Genomic DNA, 19,991 nt, shown 5'->3' with positions numbered 1-19,991 from the left:
CCAAGATTGTGCTGCTGCACTCCAGCCTGGTGACAGAGCAAGACTTCATCTTAAAAAAATCATTTTAGTGGTACATATACTGAAATTATAATGATACAGAGATTAGCATGCCCCTACACAAGGATGGCATATGAATTTGTGTAGTTCATATTTTTAAGAGAAGAACAAGGGTGCAGAAAACATACATAATGAAGTAATAGCTAAAAACTTTCCAAGTCTTGAAAGATAGACTTCAAAGAAAGATAGACTGATTCAGATTCAGGAAAAGAACTCCAAATAGAGTCATCCCAAAAAGGTTCTCTTAGAGGCACATTATACTCAAATTGTCAAAACTCAAAGATGAAGACTGAATCCTAAAAACAGCAAGAGGAAAGCTCAAGTCACATATAAGTGAACCCTCATTACATTAACAATGGGTTTCTTAGCAGAAACCTTATAGGCCAAGAGACAATAGGATGACATAGTCAAAGCACTAAAAAAAAAAAAAAAGTGGGGAGAGAGAGCATGGGGAGAAATCTCAGATATAGGTGAAAGGGACGAAGGCAGCAAAATCACACTGCCATGTGTGTACCTATGCAACAATCTTGCATGTTCTTCACATGCACCCCAAAACATAAAATGCAATAAAATAAAAATGTAAAGGAAAAAAAAAAAAATCTGCCAGCCAAGACTATAATACCTAGCAAAGCTATCCTTTAGAAATTAAGGAGAAATAAATTATTTTTCAGACAAGCCAAAACTAAGTGGATTCATCACTACTAGATTGGCCTTACAAGAAATGCTCAAGGAAGCCTTACTTCTGGAAAATGATAATCACCATAATGAAAACATGCAAAAAATGACTAAAATACTCACTGGTAGAGACAATACACAAGGAAGAAAGGGAAAAGAAGCAAGCCAATACACAAAAGAAGACGAGAAACCTGTCACTACAGAGAACATCCAAGTGCAAAATTAAATGGTAAGAGAGGAATAAAGAACACAAGATATACCAAACAATCAGGAAAAAATGAATAAAATGACAAAAGTCCTCACCTATCTATAACAGCCTTGAATAAAAATCGATTAAATTCTCCAATTAAAAACACGTAGGATGAATGAATATTTTTTAAAAAGATCCAATTATATGCTATAGACAAGAAACTTACCTCACATGTAAAGATACATACAGACTTAAACTGAAGGAAGGTAAAAAGATATCCCACACAAGCAGAAAGCAAAAGCAAGCATACAAGCATCTACACTTATATCAGACAAAATAGACTTCAAGTCAAAATCTCTAAAAAGAGACAAAGAAGGATATTATATAACAAAGGAATCAATTCAGCAAGAGAATTTAAGAATTAAAAATGTATATGCACCCAACACCAGAGCACTAAGATATATAAAACAAATATTATTTGATCTAAAAGGAGATATAGACCCCAATACAATAATAGTTGGGGACTTCAACACCTTACTCTCAGCATTGAACAGATAATCTAGACAGAAAATCAACAAAGAAATGTTGGAATTAAACTGCACCAGAGACCAAATGGAATTAACAGACATGTATGTAACATTTCACCCAACAGCTACAGAATACACATTCTTATCAGCAGATGCAACACTTTCCAGGACAGACCACATGTTATGCCACAAAACAAGTCTCAACCATTTTTGATAAATCAAAATTATATCAAGTATCTTCTCAGACCACAATAGGATAAAACTAGAAGTCAATAACAAAAGGAATGCTGGAAACCATACAAATACATGGAAATTAAGCAACATGCTCCTAAACAACCAATGAGTGAAGGAAAAATTAAGAATGAAAATGGGCAAATAATCTGAACAGACATTGCTCAAAAGTAGATGTACAAATGGCCAAGAAATATAGTTTTCAAATAGCCAATATCACTAATCATCAAGGAAATGTAAATCAAAACACCAACGAGAAATCATCTCACCCCAGTTAGATGGCCACTATCAAAAAGACAAAAAATAGCAAATGTTGGTGAGGACAGAAAAAAAAGGGAACTACACTACTGGTGGAAATGTAAACTAGTATAGCCACTATGGAGAACGGTATCAAGATTCTTTAAAAAACTACAAATAAAACTACCATATGATCCAAAAATCCTTCCACTAAGAATTTATATAAAGGAAAGGAAATTATATCAAAAAGACATTGGCACCCCCATGTTTACTGCAGCACTATTCACAATAGTCAAGATATGGACTGAACCTAGGTATCCCAACAACAGGTGAGTAGATAAAGAAAATGTAGTATATACACCCACAATGGAATATCACTCAGCCATAAAAATAAATCTTGTCATTCGTGGCAACATGGATAAAACTGGAGGATATTATGTTAAGTGAAATAAGTCGGGAACAGAGCTAACTAAACACCACATGTTCTCACTCATATTGTAGAAGCTAAAAAAAGATAATCTCATAGAATGAAAAGTGGAAGAGATGATACTAGAGGCTGAGAAGGGTAGAGCGAAGAGAGGGTTAGGGAGAGATTTGTTAAAGAATGAAAAATTACAGCCGGATAAGAGGAATCATTTCTTATGTTCTAAAACATTGTAGGATGACTACAGTTAACAATAATATATATCATTCCAAATAGCTAGAAGAAGGATATTGAATGTTCCCAACATAAAGAAATGATCAATGTTTGAGATGAGGGGTATGCTAATTATACTAATCTGATCATGCAATACATTATATATATATATATATTGAAACATCACTAGGTATCCCATAAATATGTACAAGTTTTGTATGCCAACTAAAAAAAATACATTTAATTTAAAAAGCGTACCTGAGCTACATTTAAAAAGTAGAACTGAGATGGAGTATGAAGATGGAAATTACTGCCAATGTTACTTGAATACCTGGAAATAACACAACCCTTATTGGTAGGTGGTAGATTTTTCACAAAAATGGATGCAAAAATTCCTTTTACTTCTATATATACTTCCCTGGGCAATGTAACCTTACTGCTCCTCCCTCAAGAGGTAGAGTCCGGTTTTCCACTCCTCCTATATGGATTTGGCCATGTAACTTGTTTTGTCCAATCAGTAAATGCCTAAAAGGTACTTGAGCATGGAGTTTTCCTTCTCCAGTTAGAGGAATCTTTCTCCCACCAGGTAACATGCCCAGGCTAGCTTCCTGGAAAAAGAGATCACATGGAAAGCTCTTCTGGCCATCTCAGCTGAGCCCCAGATAATGTGAGGCCATTTGCAACCATCCAGCCCCAACCAAGTCAGTCCAGATAAGAAGCACCCAGACAACCCACAGGATCGTGACCTTATATATAACTATTATCTTAAGCCATTACATTTTGAGGTGGTTTGTTGTCAAATAAGAGCAAATTGATCAAGTATTAAATTACATATTTTTCAGCAATTTGAATTGTTTTATCATCTATAACCAAAAATAAATAAATAAATAAATAAAAATACCCAGTGCTGGCCAGGCACAGTAGCTCACGCCTACAACCTCAGCACTTTGGGAGGCCAAGGAAGGCAGACCATCTGAGGTCAGGAGTTCGAGACCAGCCTGGCCAACACAGTGAAACACTGTCTCTACTAAAAATATAAAAATTAGCTGAGTACAGTGGCAGGAACCTGTAATCCCAGGTACTTGGGAGGCTGAGGCAGGAGAATCACTGAAACCTGGGAGGTGGAGGTTGCAGTGAGCCAAGAGCACACCATTGCACTCCAGCCTGGGTGATAAGAGCAAGACTTCTCCAAAAAAAAAAAAAAAAAAAAAAAAAAAAAAAAAAAAAAAAAAAAAAAAAAAAAAAAAAATTCCAGTATGTAGTTAGCATATTTGATACCCAGAGCAGACAACTATTAATATCCCCTTACTCCACAAAACAAAATTCTTTTCAGTTATAATCACATAATTGGTAATTATTATTTTTTCTTAATTTGCTTTTATTTTGAAATAATTAAAAATTAAAAAGAAAATTAAATTGTAAATTTAAAGCTATTAATCAAATCTATTAGAGTTCCTCATGCATGAACTTAAATTTGCACTTACTAAAGAAAAAATAGTACACTTCATTTTATTTTGCTGTTTTAAATGTTAAATACAAGTAGGTGCTCTGAGTAGTCTCACTGAATGACAGAACTGAAATAACTCAAGGCCTGCTTCTTTATCTCTCAATCATTTTTCTGTGACTGCCTATTTCAAATGTATTGTCCAAATGCAGAAATATATACTACTGAGGTTTTAAAGACACTGGCTGTGATGTGATCTCTAATAATTCCAAACCACTGTGAACTTATAGCTAAATTCATGTATGCTAAGGTTTCCTGGAGAGCTAGGAGTTCTCCAGATTAACTCCATGGAGAATGTAACATGTCTTTAAAAAAAACTTTTTTTGAGACAGAGTGTCACTCCATCAGCAGGCTGGAGTGCAGTGGTACGATATCAGCTCACTGCAAACTTCGCCTTCCGGGTTCAAGCGATTCTCCTGTCTCAGTCTCTGAAGTAGCTGAGACTACAGGTGTTTGACACCACGCTCAGCTTATTTTATTTTTTAAAGCAGAGATGGGGTTTCATCATGTTGGCCAGGATGGTCTTGATCTCTTGACCTCGTGACCCACCCTCCTTGGCCTCCCAAAGTGCTGGGATTACAGGCATAAGCCACCACGCCCAGCCAAAAGATAAACTTTCCAGTGTGTTAAAATGTAATAAATATTAAGAATAATAAGCATTATTTTAAAATACAACAGAATTCCTGGCAATTACTTAGAACTTAGCTTTTTTCCAGAGATAAGTATTTTTATCACTTTAATTGTCTGAATTGCCAGTACTTGGTGATAATAAAATATACATAGAATTTTAGTTGGTTTTATTATTGTTTTAAAACTTTCTATAAACAATGCATCTCCTCATAATCCATACATGGAGCAGACCACTGTCATCCCCCCTGCCTTTGATATGCCACTGTGAATAACACTGAAAATAAGCTTCGTTCATGTTGAGAATTACATGTCAAATAAATATTCTCCAAAGGATTCTAACTGAAGCACAAGGGAAGTGCTTAATGAGTATGTCTGTATGTGGGAGAAAATTCCCAACTAGGGAATTTCAACATTGACCTAAAATTTCCAAGTTTTCTAGAAGGAGAAATGAAGATAGTTGATGGCTCTAAGCGTTTCAGCACAGTGACAAGGCAGAACTAACTTTTCAATGGAGGAAAAGGTGCTTATGTAGTCTTCACTATGATACTCTATTGCAATTTATTGTAAAATTATTCTAATTCCAGAAAATTATTATGGTTCTCTGGACCAAGGCAAGCCAACAAACAATAACCTATTTCCAATTAATTTCCATTAATCATACACCCCTTTAAGATGAGTTCCCTCTTTCAGAATTCAGGTAAAGTCCCAGATTTTCTTGAGAGAGCTAAAGATATTACACACAATGAGTCAAAGAATTAGAAGAATAAAACTGATCACATGCCATTGATCTATATTAATCTATTCCCAGTGAATGTCCATTTGACTTGACTACATATTTTACTCATCTGCTTTATAGCCGGTCAGTTGTATCTTAGTAAATTCAATTCCCTTCAGACTGAAACATATTTTATTCTCTCCAATATGTGCCTTTCTGCTACATTTTATTCCATTTGGTATAATTCCTAATCAATTCTTTCCTGAGCTTCATTTCATTCAGCACAATGTATCCATTGTTAGGATTTATTTCTTTCAGAATGATTTAAATGTATTTTGCTGGATGCTGCTTTAAAGCTGCTGTATGCACCATCAATTCCCATCCACTGGGCCATGTGGTCTGGTTCATACTCCATCTTCTTGGTTGAGGAAAGACGTATTTTCCTAGCTTGGTCTGATGTGAAATGACACTTGCTTTTTATCTATCCTGGCAATGGCTGTGGACTGAATAATAAGAGCGAGACGTAGCCATGGGTAGGAATGTCAGCGTATTTCAGGTACCCAAGACTGAGATGGTTAACAGTGGGCTCCTAATATCCTTACTGTGACATCATCCTTCAGAATCTATGCTTTTCAAATTCTAGGTATTATTTCCTACAGAGGAAATGCAACACATGATCATCAAGCACTCTCTCGTAAATCCTTGTTGACTTAAAGGACCCTGTAAGATTGCCTTCTTTGGTAGTATTGTGAGTCACTTTTAGTTTTGGTTGGCCCCAAACTTTTATATTCTTTCTTAGACTTCAAAAGTTCATTTTGCACAATAAAATTATTTTATTCTTCATAGACCAAAAAAAAAAAAAAAGACAATGAAAGATATTTGATTTTAACGACCTTTTTGGTGACTCTTTTTTAAATTAAGAAAACTAGAAAAGGAAAAAGCCCAAAGAGGTGAATGTATAAAAGAGCAAATCATGTCCCTGGCTATGAGCAGATCAGTTGATTTGAAAGTCTGAGTGTAAATAGGCAAAGTCTGGAAGGGTAGGCTAAAAAAGTACATTGAGGTCAAGGTTAAGTGGACCTTAGAAGCCAGGCTAAGGATTTGTGACTGTATCCCAAATGCAAAGAGGAGGCCCTGAAAGGTTTTGAACAGGGAGTTGACATGATAAAAGCACACTGTTCCTATAAAACTGGTCGTAACTTACTAAAATAAAATGAACTTGAACTAAACTCATGGGGGCGGGTAATCATGCCCAGAATGTGGCAGTGGAAGAGTACACCTTGTTCAAAGGAAAGGTATTTCCAATAGAGAGAGGGGAGATGAGAAGATCTGAAAGGGGAAAATCCTTTTTGGAAACCAGAAAAATTATGCAGAAGTATGTATTTAAAAAGTAGCAACATAACATAATATACATTATATAGCATAACAAATGCCAACATGATCAAACTTATAAAATAAAAAGATTGGTGATATGGAAGATAATGACACCCCTAAGAGAAAGTGATCATGCCTAAGTGGAGATAACTTTGCGTGTTCTGGAACATAAATATATGATTACTCTTGATTGAATTTGATTTTTAAGATACTATAGCATTTCAGTATAGTATAGTATAGTATAGTATAGTATAGCATAAAATGATATTTCCTCAGATATTGATCTCAATAGGACATGAAATTCAAGAAGGAAGGATGCTACTAAAAGTGAAATACTGAATATATAACTATGAAAATTGACAACAAGAAAGGTTGGGGAAGCTTGAGGATGGGAAAGCAGTGAAAGAAGCCAAACTCGTTTAACTGTATGGGGCACATTCTAGTGAACTCAGATTTTAAGAAGCCACTTATGAAAACAATGTTTAAACAAAGAAAATAAGTCTACTGTTGGAAAACAGTTTTTAAAAACAGAAACCACAAATGAGAGAAAAGGCAAAATGATTAAAACTAAGCTCTTGTTTTGTGGTTATTTTCTCCAACACTAAATTGTATGTTTAGTCCAGACTGATAAGAAAAAAAGAAACCAAAGAAAGAGCCCCTAGAGACCTTATGAAACATAGGTCCCTAGACCTATCCAAATAGTATCTTATTTTATAATAGCAACAACAAAAAGTTTCTTACATATCTAATCATGGAAACAATGTTAACTAATACTTGAAAAAGCAAATTTGGGCAAATACTCTCTTATTTTTGTTGAATTTCTAAAGGAAGAATGGAAGATTCTAAAAATAATAAGACACTAATTTGTAAAAGATTATATTAAATATATGATATATGAGCACCTTGAAAAGATAGTAGCAACTTTTAAGAGCTAGTGCCTTTTTACCTAGAATGAGCTAGGCCAAATCAATCAATTTCTTTCTCACTCTCCCTCCCTGGCTTCTTGATCTCTTGACCTCGTGATGGCAATGGCTGTGGACTGAATGGCTCTGTCTTTTAGAAACAGTTATTAAGCTGGTATTTCAGTAAAACCATAAACATAATAGATTGATTTCAATAAGACATCTGACAAAAATCTTTCATGATACTGCTTTGCAACAAATAAAATAAATGAGATGCAGTTCAATTCATAGCAGATCAATTAACTACACCAAAAAAAAAAAAAAAAAATGTTGATCCGTGAATCGATGTCACTGAGAATGGAGATTCCTTAAGCCTATCCACCAGACTCTATCCTTGCCTTTGGATTGTTGAAGAAAACCCAGAAATCTGTGTTCTTACAATAAACTTAACCCAATGACCCATAATATGCAAAACAAAGCAAAAGTACCCACTTAGATCTGAAAACTCAATTTCCCAAGCAATGGATGGGAGAGTTTTTCTGGGCAGTAGCCTAAAATAAAAGCCCAGCAGCCACTGGTTGACTCTGAGCTCTATTACAATAACACATGGCAGATACCTGGCCTCCCTAGAAGTTGCCCAGCTCATACACAACTGTCTGCATGTCCTGGGTGGGATGCGGGCTGAAATGTTTCTTCCAATCCTCAGGTCCCATGACTCTAATATCGATGTGCATGCCTGCCCTGGTGACCTGTGTGAGTGTTGCTGAACAACTACAGAGGAAGAATCACAGAAAACAAGGATGATTACAAGTTTTTCTAAAGCCACTGATTTTATCACAGGCCACATACAGAAACCTTCCTGATATCTGCTCTAATTATCAGAAGGCGCTGATCCTCCAATACCCAGCAGTAGGGACACACGTCCCTCAGCTGACCAAACCATGAGTTTAAGACAGACAGAAAAATCTAACATCTCCCTACCATGACAAAAGTAACTAGAGTTGCCAAATCCTATACACAAAACATTTAATTTATAACAGTTAAAACCTGGCCTCTGACCAAGTCCAAAAGAACTATGTCTTATTTCACTTGCTCTTGAATATGTCTCTTTCAGAGATAAATGGCTCTGCTCTTGGCCAGTCCTCCCCTCTGTGTGGCGTTTTGTTTAGCTGGGCTTATGACAAGCCAAGAGTTGATGCATCTGCTTGAATGTGTAATTTACCTCTCTGGTCAACTTAGCTTTTTTTTCTTGACAATATTATGTCAAACAATCACATCACAACTGGCTCTGATCTCTTTGTTGTTAGCTAATAAATTAAAGAGTATTTATTATCTGCAATCCTTTTTTCCTCTTTTAATGGTGACACATTTGTGGTGAATTACAGGGCAGCTTTATAAACTAGGCTCCAGGCCAGTCTCAGGCCCTGCGTCCATGTGAACGTTCCCTCTCCCGGTTGGCCTCCCGGACTGGTGGTAAATCAAGGCAGCTGTCACAGCACACTAACTTAGTGTGCGTCACTGGGGAGAGCAGGAAGCGTTGGGGGTATAATTCTGTCCATCAAACTAATATGTTATATCAGTAGCTTTGTAATCTTCTGCCATAACTTATGGGAAGTGACACCTAAGAATTCACTTTGAAGGCAATGTGTTTCTTAGACTTTAAGTCAAAACAGACCCGATTCACAGCAACAGTTCCTCTGTTTACATGAGTGGATTTCTAGTGCTGGGGAACCAGGTCCCTATCAATGTGGCAGTATTTAACACGCTCCACCACCGGCTGGACTCTGTTTACAGCCCTCACGGCAGGATTTGTAAACTTTTCAAACAGGGTTTCTTCTCTTCTTTTTGTTACCCTTGTCTTAACCTCCAGTAGCAGGATAGATAAACATGCTCCTTGAATGTTATCATGACAAAGCAAACCTCTGACAGATGGGAATGAATGGGTGACCCATTTCCCTTGTCCGGTCACCTTCAACCTTTGTCTTGACAAATGTGGGAAATGGCTGTAGGAGAAAAGAATACTCACATCGCTATGATAGCAGTGTCAGCTTTGTGCTGTTGCTAAATGTCCACACGATACTTAAAGAAGTGACAGGAGACAACCTTAAACGGACAGTGTGCTTTCTAAGTCATGACATCAGTGTGACCAGGCTTAGACTGTGCGTCCTGTGAATGCAATGCCTTATTTTCTAGGATTTGCTGTTGGATTGTCCCTGTCTTCCCCTCCTCTCTCTCTTCCTTGGCTGTTTTTCTCAGCAGGCCAATGAGAGAAGCCCTTTGGGGAAGATTAAGTAGTTTTGTGAGCTGCCATCTGATGGAAAAGAAATCTACAAGAACCGTTCAAAGGAGCTCTTCCTCCCCCAGGCATAAGACTAAATATGCGCAGTAAAGAAATTTGAAAAATGCCTGCCCTTGCCATCCCCAATACCCCTTTGATTGATAGCAGAGAGGGTTTGCTATGATAATTCTACTTTGACAGGTCCCAGGCATAAATCCCACAAAGTTGTTTCTCTAGTTTGACAACCTTGGAGGGCTCCAGTTAGGAGCAGGAAACAGGCCTCTATTTTTCACTCTCAGTGCTCCTTCAGGTGCAAAGAAAAGACCGTATGGAAAAAATAAATTCTTATCTAAGGGGGAAACCAAATTCAAAGGAGTTTTAGTACTTATTCATCAGAAACAATGTCCAGTGGACAAAAGATGTGACCTCAGTCCTACTTCTTCAAACTTAAATTTAAATGCTCCAAATACGAGATCTGAAACCCACTCAGGATCAGAAACGGATACCCTTTTTTATTTTTTGGCTTTCCAAAGTTATGTTAGTATTCTCCTTCAAGGTCAGCCTTGAAATTTATCATAACGTTTTATAAAAATCATTACTTACAAATCAAAGTACATACATATCTTAATATCCATAATTTACCATCAAAGCTTGCAATGTGCCACCCTCTGTAACTCATTATATCCACTCAATTCTCATAACCACCTTAAATGAGTAAAGTCCAAATTATTAGGAATGCAGTTAAAAAGAGAGTCAAACTAATGAATTTTTTCCAGGAGTCATCTTTCAATCTTGCTTCACAAAATGCCAGGGGATCTTTGGGGATCAGCACATCTTCCCTCTCCCCTTCTCCAGCTGAAGACTGATAGACTCAGCAATTAGAACCCTAGTCACAAAATCATATTCAACTGTGTTAAGTGAAAAATTTGTGGCTGGGTGAGGTGGCTCACACCTGTAATCCCAGCACTTTGGGAGGCCGAGGCAGGCAAATCATTTGAGGTCAGGAGTTTAAGACCAGCCTGGCCAACATGGTGAAACCTTATCTCTATTAAAAATACAAAAAACATTAGCCGGGTGTGGTGGCACACGTCTGTACTCCAAGCTAGTCAGGAGGCTGAAGCAAGAGAATGTCTTGAACCTGGGAAGCTGAGGTTGCAGTGAGCTGAGATTGCATCATTACACTCCAGCCTGGACAACAAGAGCAAAACTCTGTCTCAAAAACATAATGATAAAAAAATATATAAATATTTTGTGGTTTGCTGTGAGTCAACCAAGCAATTAAATTAAACAGAACCCATTCTCCAAGCATTTCATTTGATCACCTGGAAATGCAGTATTGTGATCTATTAAAAGTTATTAAGTGGTCATACCCAGGCAAACATTTTAAAAAAAGCAATATTTTCTATTTCTTTAAAACTTTTCAGAAGGTGAATATATTCCAATTGTCTGCCTCTTTGAACATGAGACACAGTTTTCTCTTGGCCGTAGAATTCTATTCTAATATTAAGAAAGGGTTCATAAAACTCTAATAGCATAAGAATGGATTCCCCCTCCTTCATGGATGCCATCATCGTTCTCAAGAAAGTCTGCACCTCCTGAGAGTTGTCAGCAACAGGGAAGAAAAAAGCCAGTCTTGGAACACTCAGCAAAAGCTGGTTTTTTAATTTAATAGGACGAAAACACAAGGAGTTCACCCTGGATCACGAATTGAACCTCCTTTTCTAGGGTCAGTGTTTTACGACAGATGCATCTCACTGAGAATCTAACCACCCTCCAGGAGTACTAAACCATGGCTTTGCCAAGAAAGTCAGTGAAGAAAATAACACTAGAAAACAGCAAGCCGCCCATAAAACTGGGGAGTAATATCTGGGTTTTTTTTTTTTTGGTGTTTTTTTTTTTTTTTTTTTTTTTTTTTTAAGTCATGGAGCAGCTTGAGCAAGCCTCAGAAAAAAGAAACTTGCTACATAATTCTCTCTCACTTCATTGCCCCTCTAAATAGCAAACAGGATATGAGTCCTTGTAAATACCTATAAATTTTCAGGGAGAAAAACAAGTGTGATCTTTGTGTACAGAGTTCTAGGCTGCGAGGAACATGGTTAGATTTCTGTTTCCCTCAGAGGAAGATGCCAGAACAGCATTTTCCCATCAAGTGTTGATAAGAAAGGCATTTAGCATTTCATATGATGAGGCTGCTGTGAGTGGGTGGTATGACATGATATATTATGGCCAATGTCATATTAAAAATTACAGGCCCTTCCACACATGCTTACTCTGTTCTCAAGCCAATTATATGTTATCCGAGTCAATTATATGTTATATGTTATGAAAGCACAAAGCTTTCCACTGTGGCAGATGTGATAGAGATGTTCCTCTCCCAGAAAAAATTTTAGAGTTCTCCAAGGTTTAGAGAGATGATGGCCATCTTTGTGGTCCATAAGCAAAAAGTAAACTGAACTCACACTTCCTGGAAATGCAGCTCTGCTTATGTCTGACTTCCCACCTTGATCCATGCCCCTCCCTCAGGCATTCAATCTACTTCTCCGCGATATAAGCACAATATCTAGGGCTAGGAAGGCTTTTTACAATTAGAAAATCATCTTTACCCAGCCCTAAAGAGGCATCTTTTAGGATGTTAAGATAGGTTTTTGACTGACTCTTCAGAGATTCCCAAAGAGAGAACTTGCTCTTGAAGAAGATGAGGCTAGGGTTGGAGTCCGGTGAAGTATTGCATAGATATCTGAAGGAACTCGCAAAACACTGACATGAAGTCAACAATTGCCCAGATCAGGGTATCTTAACCTCAACACCATCAATATTTCGGACTTGATCATTCTTGGATGTGAGGACTGTCCTGGGCATGGTAGGCTGTTTGGCAGCATCCCTAGCCTATATCCACTACATGCCAGTAGCATACGCCTGCACTGGGGGTACAAAAATTAAAAATTTGGCCAGATGTGATGGCTCACACCTGAAATCCCAGCACTTTGGGAGGCCGAGGCAGGCAGATCACGAGGTCAGGAGATGAAGACTATCCTGGCTAACGTGATCAAACTCTGTCTCGACTAAAAAGACAAAAAATTAGCTGGGCATGGTGGCACACGCCTGTAGTTCCAGCTACTCAGGAGGCTGAGGCAGAAGAATCGCTTGAATTCGGGAGGCGGAGGTTGCAGTGAGCCCGGATTGAGCCACTGCACTCCAGCCTAGGCAACATAACAAAATTCCATTTAAAAAAAGAAAAATTAAAAATGTATCCAGTCATTATTAAATGACTCTTGGAAGTCAAAATAGCTCCTAATTGAGAGCCACTGTCCTGGACTACTGGGGTAAGGCCATTCCACTGAATCACTGCGAGCCACATGTTTTCCAGTGAAGGAGGCTGGATTCACCAGCATATATGGACACCTGTGTCCTTTCCCCATTATTTAAGGAAACATGATAGGATTGCATATAACCGCCTTCCACTAGGACTTTTTAGCAAAAATGTAGGTGCTTTTACTGTTGGTCCAGGGAGTGTGCTGGGTCAACTTTTGTCTACTCCAAATATTCTCAAGCTCTGGAAAGCACCCCAGTCTCTTTACATGGCAGTCTCAGGGTATCAAGAAGAGGACAGGGCCCCACATGCAAACACTTTCTAAGCTTCTGATACATCGTGTTTGCTAATGCCCTACTGACCAGAACAAGTCACAAGGTCAAGCCCCAGTTCCAGGGGTGGGTAGAGAAACTCTACTCTTGATAGAAGGAATGTTATAGATACCTTGCTTGGGAGGGGTTGGGGGTCATGCATACAGGGATAGGAAAAAAAAAATGGTCATTTTTAACCATCTATCACACTAAGTGAATAGATTTCATAGCAAGCACTTTTCTAGCCAGAGTATTCCAGTTCTATCCGCAGCCGAGTATCTCAAAAGGATCTATAATTATTTTCCAAACGGCAAATGTGTTTGGTTGTCACAGAGGCCCTAGGCTCTGAAACGACTTGTTCAATCCCCTTCAACTAAGCTCACTCCAGAGTTTCACAGTTAATAGCCAGACTACCTTGCCCAATGTTAAGGATGTTGTCTCAAATTCAGAGAAACCCCAAGACTCCCTCACTTTTCTCCATGCCTTAAAGACAGAAAAATCCAGCTTTCAGTATAGCATTGGGGGAAAATAAACTAGAAATCAGAAAATACAGTTTTGTATTTTAACGCTGTAACCAGTCATCTATTTAAGCCACTTTATTCTCTCCAACTCACAGTTTCTTGATATGCAATGCTGGGAAGTTAAACAATTCTGGGATAGCTGGGGCAAGAGTGAGGGAGTGACGGACAGGAGAGGTAGGACAAGATAGTCACTGGAATGAGTGAAGCTGGCTGATATAAAAGAACCTGAAGAATGCATGCTCTGCTAATGGCATTCAAATCCATTGTTTTCCTCTAAAATATGTTAATCCAGGATCTAACTGCAATCAGTGACTAGTTACTCTCCAAGACCTGACCTGGCTCTGCTGTTTTTAACCCATCTCTTTTCGTATCCCCTCCTCCCTTAGCTGCACCCATCTTTGTCATGCAGTTATCAAGTCTACCTGGTCTTTTAGGACAAGGGACATTTGTGTACAATGCAAAGACAGAGCACATGGCCCGTTCCTTCAAGCCATCTTGTTTCAATCCCACACACCCTTTAAAGTGGGACTGCAGTTGACAAAGCTCTTGCTTTTACGTAACTAATGCCAGCTGAACTGATCCAGGGCCATAATTCTGCTGCACTCACTCCTATCTGTGCTTCAAGAAAGGCTGCAGGAGCTAACACTCTCAGCCCCTGTTGCTGCTCCACGGTCAGCTGTGGATTAGTATGGCTTTCCCTGCACCCCTCGTTCCAAGCACGTGCTTGCCTCAGGCAAGGCATGCTCCAAAAATAACTGCCTTCTAATGGCCTCACCATTTGAGAGAGAATTCTCAGAAGGTTAGAATGCAGAAGAAAACAGGTTGTTAGCCATGAGATGGGAGAGGAGGGTGGAAGAAGCCTGGCAGCTACTTCAAGGTCCTACTATGAGCTGGCAAGAACCTGCTTTAGAAACCTGTTCTCTGACGTGACCACAGGGCTATTTCCATACAGGCTTTTTGAGTTACCTTTCCTCCCTTCAGTCCACCAGGACCATTTCAGACCAAACTCATCTCTCCTAATGAGCCTACTAGTGGGCCTTGGGTTCCTTTATTTGATGACAACACCAGCAATACTACATGGAACCCATTGGGCTGGATTGGAATCCTGGCTCACTATTGGAAGTCCAAAGGCTGTGACCTTTGGTGAAGTTTCCAAGCCTCTCTATGCCACAGCTTCCTCATCAATGAAACATGGACATGGGATGGTGACAATGAGAAAACAACTGTAGAGTCTTTAGTATGTGGCAATACTGTATAATACATGTTAGCTGCTCTATCTCTAATTATATTGTTGATAAAAGTGTTAACGTGTCTTAGGTATTCCCTTTATGTTAGTTTCATTTGTCTAATTAGATAATATGTTCTAGAACAAGGATGATACATAGTTCTCTTTATCCCCATCCTCCCCACCCCCACTGCTGCTTCCCGTCAGCCCAGTGCCTTGCATACAATGCTTGCCCAGAGCTACCATAGCATAAGGGTGGGATGCCAAGGCAAAGAAAGCACAGACCCTCATACAGCCATGTGTTCAATTCCTGGCTCTGCTTCTTAATAATTTAGCGGCTTTATTCAGCTTGCCCAACACCTCCAAGCCTCAGGTTAATAATAAAATAGGGGCAAAGTGATTGCCCCATAAGATGGCTGTGAATACAGATCCTTCCCAGTAGGGAGCTCATCATGGGTACTTAATAAATATCTATTTCCTTCCCTCTCACCATCAATGAATTTAGCAGAACGTGCTCAGAGACATGGGGAAGAATACATGGAAACTGGCCCCAACATACTAGACAATGGGAGGGGGGCTAACATTAAAAAAAAAAAAAAAAGAAAGAAACACTACCTTCTAACAGGGCCATGCCCCCAGGGGCTCCCCTGCCTACTTATTCCAAGGCCCTGGATTATCAATGACATGCAGAAATGGCAAACTGTAATCAACAGGCTCCTCAATTGGCCCAGGCATTGGAGGCCTCGAGTCTTTAAAACTTCTCTGGTTCTCCCCTGGATGACTGATGAAGCCTTGGATGGTATATATTAAAGAACATCAATATATTTTTTTAAATTTTCTTCCCTTGTTGCCTTCCTGTGATTCTTCTCTCCCCAGCAAGCACACCAACAAAAAATGTGTGCTACATGGGTAGACTCTGACCTCATGGGGATCACTGTGAGCTTTTGTAGAACCACTGAATGCTAGTACTGTGATATACTGCTTCAACCACCTCCCCGTAAAGCTGAAGCCTCAGAGAAGTCAAATTACTGGCTCAAAGTCACACAGCTAATCAAGGACAGAAATGACGCCAGACCCCAGCTCTGCTAGCTCTTAACCAGTGTTCTTTTTCTCATCATTCCGATGCCTCAGAAGAATACATGGTTCTGAAAACATTTATTAAATCAGTCATGCTCTGAATTCCCACACTGACTTCCCCAGCCTGCATTTTGTGGGAGGTAATCAATCACAACTTTCTAGGCCTAAAATCAATGAACTAAAGACATCCAGCAAAAAGCCATTTACATCGGCTTCTTTCTGCAGCCCAGAGTATTATACACACTCCCCTCCCATGTGTCGTCTCTTCTCCATGGCTGGGAATGTACCCTGAGACCTCCTCATGTGAAGGAAATAGACCGCAGCTGGCCAGTCACACTGCAGTTACAATGTGGACTTCAGCTGCTTCTCTATAGGGCTGTATTCGACGAACTGCATTTGAAAAACTTTTAATATCTACATGGCTCTCGCCCAACTGCCTCAGAAACACCAGCTGCACCATGCTTTCTCCTCTAATTTGACAGTCCTAAGAACAACTCCTGAAGAATGGAACATTCTTCAGGGGAGGGCTGTTAGTTTTGCAGACATTTTAGGAGGCGTAGAAGATGAAAAAGCTTTCAAGTTGAAGCATCACGTAGGAAAATGGGTAGGAGGTGATGGAAGAAGGAATCTGATGTGTACTGAATGCCTGTCATGTACCAGGCACTGGGTTGGGTGAGTTTTCGTGGTCCTCACAATACTGAGAGACAAGTGTAATAACCAAACTTTTACAGATAAGAAACTGAGGCTTGTAAAGATTAAGAGTCTAGCCCAAAGTCATACAAGCAATTTATGATAAAACTGGTGTATTTGTTTTCCGGGGATCTGGCACCAAACTAACATAACCTAGGTGGCTTAAAACAACAGAAATCGATTCCATGACAGCTCTACTCAAGTCCAGCCTCCACCTCCATCTTCATATCTCTTCTCCGTCGGTCTCTCCTTTGGGTGTCTGTTGCAAGAACACTGGTCATTCAATTTACAGCCCCCGTCCCCTGGCTTATTCAATGATCTTATCTTGAGATCCTTAGTTACACCTCTAACAACTCATTTTCCACTGAAGGTCACATTCACAGGTCCCAGGGATAGGACAGAGCCATATCTTTTGGAGGGCTACCACTCAACCCACTATGGTGAAGTTTTAATCTCAGGCCTGTCTTACTCTACAGCTCATTTTCTTACTACCTTGTCTCATTTCCTGCTCTTTCCTTTATCTGCTTTCTAAAGGATGACTTTGGCCAAGTTAAAGGTTCCAAGGTAGCCATAACCACAGTACTGAGAAACATAGCCCCTGAATGTGTTATCCAGAACGTTTGTGACCGAGAGGAAGCTTAAGTTCCCCTTACACCTTGCTCTTCCTCTAAAAACTAACAGGGAGAACTGCCCTGAATACCATGCCATTGCTTCCAAACATCAAATGATTAACTCCTTTGTATAGCTCAGCCCTCCTTTTGCAAGAGTTAAAGAGCTAGCAGGTGTCAACATAACCTACAGCCATTCACTAATACGTTTAAGATAAAAGGCCAATATATTTAAATAAGATTCAGACATAATGTAATAGTATTTGTTACCAAGCCCCATCTAATTATATCAGTCAATCTTTTATTACCAGACCCATGAGTACAGGGAACTCTATTATAATTTCTCTTTATAATGATCTCTTCACTATCTGACTCCTCAAACTCTGTAATAAATTACTCATCCACTGGCAATCATGAGTAAACATCAACTCAATTAAGAACTGATAAATAAACAGTTCACTCTGAGCCTTGTCATGATACGAATGGGAGAATCACTGGGCGCCTGCCAGCATGAACTTGACTGGGGAGTTCTGAGGTGTGGATGGGTTCTCCAAGGCTTCACTGCTTCTTCTGTTTATAGGGGATGTTCTGGCTGATGTTTCCTGCTCCTATCCTGTCTTTGGAGTGCAGAGGGACTTATTCATGTGTCTGCTCCCGGTCTAAATGTGGAAGAGCTGCTCAATTTGTTCTCATTCTGCACTACGTAGCATCTCATATCTGAGAGAAAACCAGTAGGAAAACAGTAAAATGCAAGAAATGTGGATCTGCCACATCAAACAATAAAGTAGAAGGAACCCTTGTATATTTCAGGGCTTAGTATTGTACTGTTACACAATTTTTATGGGTTGATTTGTATCCCCTAGAAAGATATGTTGAGTCCTAACCCCCAGTCCCTCAGAATGTCGGTTTATTTGTAAATAGAGTCACTGCAGATGTAATGAGTTCAGATGAGGTCTGCAGTACGGTGGGCCCTTAACTCAATATGGCTGCTATCTTTATAAAAGGACAATGTGAAGATGTAGAGAGGAGAATGCCATTTGAAGAGACAGAGAAGGAAAAGATAGGCATGCAGTGACAGAAGCAGATATTGGCACAATGCGTCTGTAAGTGAAAGAACACCAAGGATTGCCAGCTACCACCAGAAGTGGGGAAGGGGCAAGACAGGATTCTACTCAGAGTCTTTGGAGGATCCTGGCCCCACTGGCACCTTTATTTCCCATGTCTGGCCTCCAGAACTATGAGAGAATAAATTTCTGTTGTTTTTAAGCCACCCACGTTGTGATGCTTTGTTATGGCAGTCCTAGCAAACCAATGCAATAGTCAGTAGTCCTGGAGACTCAGGAGGCTGAAGTGAGACAATCACTGGAGTCAAGGAGTTCTGGGCTGTAGTGCACCATGCTAACTGGGTGTCCATACTAAGTTCGGCATCAATATGGTTTCATCCCAGGAGCAGGGAACCACCAGGTTGACTAAGGAGGAGTGAACCAGCCCAGGCCAGAAACGGAACAGGTCAAAACTCCCGTGCTGATCAGCAGTGGGACTCACCTGTGAATAGCCACTGCATTTCAGTCTGGGCAACATAATAAGACTCTGTCTCTTAAAAAAAATTATTACCGTAAGAATGATCAAGCCAGCATTTATTAAGCATAGTTATACAGCCAAAACTATGCCAAGTATTTTATAAGCATTAGTACAATGAATCTTCACAACTATCCTGTGAGGTTAATGCTCTTATTCTCACTTTATGGATATGGAAACAAGGTTGACTATGGCCAACAACCCCAAAGTCATAAAGCTGGGAGCACCTACCCTCTCTGTACTAGAGGAATATCCTTCACTCTCCAGGACCCCACATGGTAAGCCTGGTGAGGGCACAGGTCAGGCACTGTTATTCACCAGGGCATTCCCAACTGTACTGATGGAGCCCAAGGGCTCTTCCACTACAGGAACAGAGCATGAAGTCAAGCCTGTGCCTGTGGGGGACCCTCATCCCCCGCCTTCCACTGCCTCTGACACCACTTCACATTCATACTTCATCCAGTCAATGCTCATAGAAAGTATGTTTTAAATCAAGTTTTCTGCTGTGAGAAAAAAAGATTTAAAACAATTACTATGTGGAGGAAAGTTCTTCATAGAGAAATTCTGGGTAATAGATACAAAGGGATGATAAAATAAGAAAATTATCATTTTGCAACCTACAATGAAATAATGGACTTAGGTCATCATCATCGAAAGATACTCAAACATTAGATAAAAGGTTGGTTGTGAATTTCACAATGGAAGAATCCAGCT

At 39.4% G+C, this 19,991-nt stretch overlaps 1 protein-coding gene and 1 pseudogene across 4 annotated transcripts in view; one reads left to right on the top strand and one right to left on the bottom strand.

The window, feature by feature from the left end:
• Positions 1-19,991, bottom strand: part of LRMDA (leucine rich melanocyte differentiation associated) — a 1,103,079-nt gene that overhangs the window by 290,309 nt on the left and 792,779 nt on the right. The gene's annotated exons all lie outside the window — the stretch shown is intronic.
• LOC120367444 (U6 spliceosomal RNA) lies at positions 60-155 on the top strand (annotated as a pseudogene).

Source organism: Saimiri boliviensis, chromosome 12, assembly GCF_048565385.1.
Source record: "Saimiri boliviensis isolate mSaiBol1 chromosome 12, mSaiBol1.pri, whole genome shotgun sequence".
NCBI classification, from domain to species: domain Eukaryota; kingdom Metazoa; phylum Chordata; class Mammalia; order Primates; family Cebidae; genus Saimiri; species Saimiri boliviensis.
Note: the sequence above shows the minus strand (reverse complement) of the source record. Positions and strands in the feature narration are given on the sequence as shown.